This window comes from Palaemon carinicauda, chromosome 42, assembly GCF_036898095.1.
Source record: "Palaemon carinicauda isolate YSFRI2023 chromosome 42, ASM3689809v2, whole genome shotgun sequence".
In the NCBI taxonomy this organism is placed as follows: Eukaryota; Metazoa; Arthropoda; class Malacostraca; order Decapoda; family Palaemonidae; genus Palaemon; species Palaemon carinicauda.
Genome location: NC_090766.1, coordinates 55,435,392 through 55,442,891, shown reverse-complemented (window position 1 = coordinate 55,442,891; position 7,500 = coordinate 55,435,392).

Sequence of the window (7,500 nt, the reverse complement as noted above, 5' to 3'; positions counted from 1 at the left end):
TCGTCAAAGCACACGAGCGAAATAACAACAGTGATCACATGTGCATCGGTGCTTCATAGGGGGGATGGTAGCTGGACCCATAGTTAGTGGTATAGTAACTATATCAAAGGCCATATCTGGTACGAAAGAGGCTCTACACTAGTAGACTCCATGAGCAAACACTGAGTGCCAAGACATTTTACTAAAAATTGCTGTTATTTCCTGTACTAAAAGATGACCAGAAGAATTAACAAGATTAAAAAAAAAAGTTTATAAGTAGTAATGGATGGTTAACTTAAAAATCGAATCAAGAATAGAAATAAAAGAAAAGAATCCCTTGATGTCACATGCTGAGACTCTTTTAATCGTTGATTAAGTCAGAAAATTTAAACATCAACAAAGTTGAAGCTTACTACCCATTATGTGGGGGCCAATGTGGTAACGTCCCTGACTGGTGAACGCCAGACTGGGGTTGGAATCCGATCAAACTCCTTAGTTACTTTGGTCGGTGCAACCTCACCATCCTTCTGAGCTGAGGATGGGGGGGGGGTTGGGGGAGCCTGTAGGTCTATCTGCTGAGTCATCAGCAAGCATTGCCTGGCCCTCCTTGGTCCTAGCTTGGGTAGGAAGAGAGGGTGCTTGGGAGCTGATCATATGCATTTATGGTCAGTCTCTAGGGTACTGTCATGCTCGATAGGGCAATGTCACTGTCCCATATCCCCTGCCATCGATGTGCAGCCTTTAAGCTTTTAAAGAGAACATCGTAGGTATTGTAATGATATCAATCAACCAGCAAAGACAATCTACTTTTTTAAGTTCATAGAAGTACAATGATGTTTCTTAGAAGGCAATTTGTGATAAAGGAATCGATCCCAGGTTCTCTATTATTATTATTATTATTATTATTATTATTATTATTATTATTATTACTTACTAAGCTACAACCCTACCTGGAAAAGCAGGATGCTATAAGCCCAGGGGCTACAACAGGGAAAATAGCTCAGTGAGGAAAGGAAACAAGGAAAAATAAAACATTTTAAGAAGAGCAACAATATTAAAATAAATATCACTTTATAAACTATAAAAACTTTAACAAAACAAGAGGAAGAGAGCTTTACCCAAGACAGTGGAAGACCATGGTACAGAGGCTATGGCACTACAAAAGATTAGAGAACAATGGTTTGACTTTGGAGTGTCCTTCTGCTAGAAGAGCTGCTTACCATAGCTAAAGAGTTTCTTCTACCCTTAACAAGAGGAAAGTGGCCACTGAACAATTACAGTGCAGTAAGAATTGTTTGGTAATCTCAGTGTTGTCAGGTGTATGAGGACAGAGGAGAATATGTAACGAATAGGCATGACTATTCGGTGAGTGACTGTGTAGGCCAAGGGAAAATGAACCGTAACCAGAGAGAAGGATCCAATGTAGTACTGTCTGGCCAGTCAAAAGACCCCATAACTCTCTAGTGGTACTATCTCAACGGGTGGCTGGTGCCCTGCCCTGCCTACTACCTATAAGAGGTAAGCAAACTAATGTATTTCTGTTACCATCATTGTGTATCATAAAGAATAAACATAATCACTTTTAAACCATTTGTGTTCTCTAATACATTATGCATCCAAAGATAATTCGTATAATAGTTAAATGGAATGAAATGACTTGTGACTGTAAAAACATTCGAGCTATTTGCAATGATTCTCTTCAAAGTGTACCTCTTGCAAGGTTAATATTTTCATATTACTGTGCATTATGAATTTTTCACACCCTAGAGAGATATACTGTATACTCTGGTAAATAGACATTTTTTATGTTAATTCTTATCGTTTTTTATCTTTAACATACAGCGAAATATTACATGACAGATGATAAGGTGTAAAGAAAATGATAAAATTTGTATTTGTAACAACTTATAAGAGTTTTATGAAGTTATGTCGGAAAACAGAACTATAAGTGAAATGGCACTGCCATCACCTGAACGGGCTGCTAATGACCCGTGTTGGCAGAGGCCAACAACAGCCCTCTGCAGTAATCGGAATTTTTGTTTCGCTAAGCGCCATAAAACAGACTTATTTTTGCAGCAAAGTGTTTCCACTAATTCTAAACAGTTCAGTCTTTCTGATGCTCCAACCCGTCACTAAAACTCAATTACACATTAGTCATTGCAATTCAGTTACACATTAGTCACTACAGTTTAATTACACAGTAGCCATTGTAGTTCAATACACATCAGGCACTGTAGTTTAATTGCACATCAGTCACTACAGTTCAATAATTCAGGCTCTGCAGTTTAATTACACATCATGCACTGCAATTCAATTACACATCATTCACTACATCATGCACTGCTGTTAAATTACACATGTACAGCAGTTAAATTACACATTATGCACTGCTGTTAAATTACACACCAGGCACTGTAGTTCAATTACACATCATGCACTGCTGTTATATTACACATCAGACACTGTAGTTCAATTACACATCAGGCACAGCAGTTCAGTTACTGATCAGGCACTGAAGTTCAATTACACATCAGTCACTGCAGTTCAATTACACATCAGGCACTGCAGTTCAATTACACATCAGGCACTGCAATTAAATTACAAAATAGTCATTGCAGTTCAATTACACATCAGGCACTGCAATTAAATTACAAAATAGTCATTGAAGTTCAATTACACATCAGGCACTGCAGTTCACGTACAACTTTCACTGCTGATCAAGTACGCATGCCACTACAGTTCAGCCACACATCTTAAGAGTTTAGATTATTTTTCTTTTATAAAATGATTCGAACAAATATTTTCCTACACAAGTAATGCAAAGCAAATTCCCAGACAGAATCCCCGGGTGAATAAGCGTTGAGATAATGACGGCAGCCTTGGCACCTCTTTACACGAGGGAGAACTTCTTATGAGGATGCTCTCAAGAGCTTTTACTCCTTTGACCGATGACTGTCTTAAGGATGGCATTGATGACAAGGAGAAAGAGGATAGGACGATGAAGGATTTCCGTAGGATATCACTTGAGAAGATAATGTATCACTTTCAAATATGGAGAGATTTGAAATTACTAATGTTAAAATTTATTTATGATATTCAACCCCGTTTTATAGAACAATCATTTGCGATGGATGATTTGCTGAATAAATGTATTCAGTTTCCGATAAATGGTTTTCAAAAATTCTATTCGGAATAAAAAAAAAAGGACGCAGTATGTACTTTTACTTTAATTAACCATCAGTTTTTCCTAATTTTAAATATTAAATTTATAGCATTATTTTTTTTTTTTTGCATTTACAAATACAAGGAAAGCAAAGACAAATTACGTTTTATAATTTTTGTCTTCTACACAATAGTCGATCACTGCTAACAACTTTTTATGTTGCGGTGGCCAGATTGATAACGTCTCTGCCTAGTGTTTGCCGGTCGGGGGTTCGAGTCCCGCTCAGACTCGTTAGTGCCATTAGTGTCTACAACCTTACCATCCTTGTGAGCTAAGGTTGGGGGGTTTGGGGGAACCTATAGGTCTAATTGCTGAGTCATCAGCAGCCACTGCCTGGCCCTCCTTGGTCCTAACTTGCATGGAGAGGAGGCTTGGGCGCTGATCATATAATATATGGTAAGTCACTGACCCTTGCCTCTGCCATCCATGAGCGACCTTTAAACCTTTATCTTATTCTCAACATTTTCCTCAACAATAGACGCAAAATAAGACTCCTAATGAGTAAGTGTAAGTTTCTTCAATCAAGAATATGCGTATCGCTTCGGCTTTAAAGATATTGTGCGTAAACCCAATGATATATTTAAAGATTTAAAGGCTGACGATGATCGACACCAGTAAGGGACAGGTCATTACGCATATGATCATAAAGACTCAACGCACACACATATGATCGCAGCCGAGAGACATCCTCACCCAAGCTAGGACCTGAGAGGACTAGGTAATGGCTAATGAGTAATCTAATGGCAGTGCCCTATGTGTTACCTTTTATTTTGTTTATTCTTCTCTTGAAATTTATCTATTTCCTTGTTTTCTTTCCTCACTGGGCTATTTTTCCCTTGTGGAGCCCTTGGGATTATAGCATCTTGCATTTCCAACTAAGGTTGTGGCCTAGCTTATAATAATAATAATAATAATAATAATAATGACTCGCCCCGTTTAAAAATCCCCTGCATTTCTAACTAGGCTTGTAGCTTAGCTAGTAATGATAACTATGATAATGTTGATGACTTAGCACATACTGTAGACATATGGACACCATAAACATGCCACACCTCAAGCAGACCAGATCACAAGTATATGAAGGGTATTTTCAAAACAGGGACCAAGAGGTCGCTTATCAAAAATAAATCCAGGAAACTAGTACAACCTTAAATTACCTTTGACCCTACCCACAAGACCGAGTTTAAGGTTTTAAAATATATTAATAAAAATAGAATGAAAGCGGAAACGTCGTGATAAATCCACATCTGTAATCCATCTTTTACTACTACGACCTGTCCTGAAACGTCCCCTAAATAATTATTCAAAATCTGTAAGACCTTTCAGAACGAGGTCAATACACCCCACCCCCACCAAAAAAAAAAAAAAAAAAAAAAAACACTTCAACTATAGTGGGTTTTCCAATTACTGACTTCTGTGGTGAGGTATAATTACACCGTATCAAATTTATTTAACTTTCTTCGTGGGCAAGTGTTACATCACTGTTGTTACAAGTTTCCTTAACCAAGGTTCGATTCCCGGCCGGTCAGAAGCTATAGTCTTTGAGTGGTTCCACCTGGGGATCTGATCACGAGGTCGGTAAGAGAATCCAGATATTAATGTATCAAAATATGGCTTATTTGAACATGAAAAACACGTCGAAATGTGCAATATTTATCACATATACAGTATATATATATATATATATATATATATATATATATATATATATATATATGTATATATATATATATATATATATATATTTATATATATAAGTATTTATATATATATATATATATATATATATATATATATATATATATATATATATATATACATATATGTATATGTATATGTATATATATGAATATATATATATATATATATATATATATATATATATATATATATATGTATATATATATATATATATATATATATATATATATATATATATATATATATATATATACAGTATACTGTATGTGACAAGTAAAAAAATGACGGCTAAATATTTGGTTACACATGCAAAACACACAGATAGATTAAAACCTTCTTACCCCTCCCCCTTTCCTAACTGCAACCCCAGGGCATAACTACTGCATCTGCCCCTACCCGAGGGACATGTAGAGACTGATTATTTATGGGTCTGGTCATGCTGCTAAGCGTGACCGGAAAGTGTGATTTATATATATATATATATATATATATATATATATATATATATATATATATATGTATATATATATATATATATATATATATATATATATATATATATATATATATATATATATATATATATATATATACACACACACATATATATATATATATATATATATATATATATATATATATATATAATTAGAAATTTACATACTGTATAGCCGGACACTTGCTCTTCATTACATAGGGGAGATATCAACTGTAAATATTTAAATGAATAAATTATACACAAGAAATGAGTAGTCGAGACACGAACGACAGTCACCTGATTATTATTATTATTATTATTATTATTATTATCATTATTATTATTATTATTATTATTATTATAATACTCCTTATCTTCATGATTATGTTTAAATAGGGAGCGCAGTCCATTACAGAAAATGGACTACAGAAAAAGGTATGAGAAAAAAAGCGAATGTTACAATTGACACAAAAATATATAAATCGTCAAATAAACTATGAAGTGAGACTCGGAAAAAAAAGGTATTCATAGAAATGGAATCTCCTGCTGAATGTCATGATTATATTTGATTCATGGAATTTGAGCAAAATATCTCCGTACCGGGGCCGGGGAGAATATTCTGACTGGAGGTGCAAATGGGAGAAAAACCTTGCATTTGCCTTATACTATTAAGTAAAAGTTAGAAGACACTAGACAGTAAGATGAAAGGAAGAAAGCAGGAATGGTCTGAATTCAAACAAATTAAAAAACTATCAATATAAATCAAACTTTCAACTGGGCTCCGCAAGGCACTAGAGGAGTTGCAAGACCCAAGCCTACATGGCTGAGGACTATGAAGCGTGAAGTAGATGATGGTAAATGGAGAAGTATTGATTTAAAAGGTCAAGATAAGAGACGATTGGCGAAATTTAATTGAAGCCCTTGGCGTCAATAGGCGTAGGAGGAGATGATAATGATGATGATGATGATCAATATAAATAATCAACCTATAATTTGTCTCAAATATAACCATCAATGCATGACAGAAACTAATTTAATTGAATAAAATATTGAAGATTATTGTGAATATCTTAAGTTTTACGTATTTTGCGTCAAGACCTTGATTTTTATTCTAACAAAAGAGAGAGAGAGAGAGAGAGAGAGAGAGAGAGAGAGAGAGAGAGGAGAGAGAGAGAGACTTCCATAATCCATTAACACAAACATCACTTTCATCTTTACTAACAACCTAAAAAACAACTATAGGTGACCTACTGAAAATCAGCTAAAAGAATTTCAATAAACAACAATGAGAAAAAAAAAAGTTAAGAGAAGAATGTGACGAGGAAGACACCTTGAATATCTTAAGACAGTTTTCGGTGTGTATTCACAATGGATGCCGCTTTGTAAACACCAAACGACCTGGTCACCAGAGACATTAGTCTTTAAGAAAACAGAGAGAGAGAGAGAGAGAGAGAGAGAGAGAGAGAGAGAGAGAGAGAGAGAGAGAGAGAGAGAGAGAGAGAACTATCAGATGTAACTATTTCCTCCCTTGTAGTGACAACGAGATGAGAGGGCCAGCGACTCTGAGACTGTAGCATGTCTTCAACAGATTGTCTACACAACACACACAGCCGCACAATACATTCAACAGAAGGTGATTAAACCCAGTCAAAGCCAAATGGAGAGCACCTGAGCTTTTTCAATCATCGCCACTCCCCCCCCCCCCCCCCCCTTCAACTTGGCGAATTCGAGGCTATCTGAAATATGCTAATGAGGTAGGCCAGAATGACGCTAAATATCGAACACGGTCCAGGAATTAAAAACAGAAAAAGGACCAGCGTGGCCTCCTCCACGTTCTTGGCCATTGTAAACAAATGCAACAAGCCACGAGATATTCAAATGAGTTGCGACACCTTGTACTAATTAACAGCGATTTCTTTCTTCCACTTTTTCTAATTTCTTCTCCTGGCTCTTTGCTGTTCCGCCGAAGACAGATTTAGCGCGGGGAAAGGGGGGGGGGGGAGCGAGACTAATTACCTATCTTTAGGATCCCCAACATCAGAGTCGCCAGGTCAGAAAGATGACTTCTGCAGATCAACCGACTGTGCAGTTTGGTAAACAACATCACGAGAACATCAAA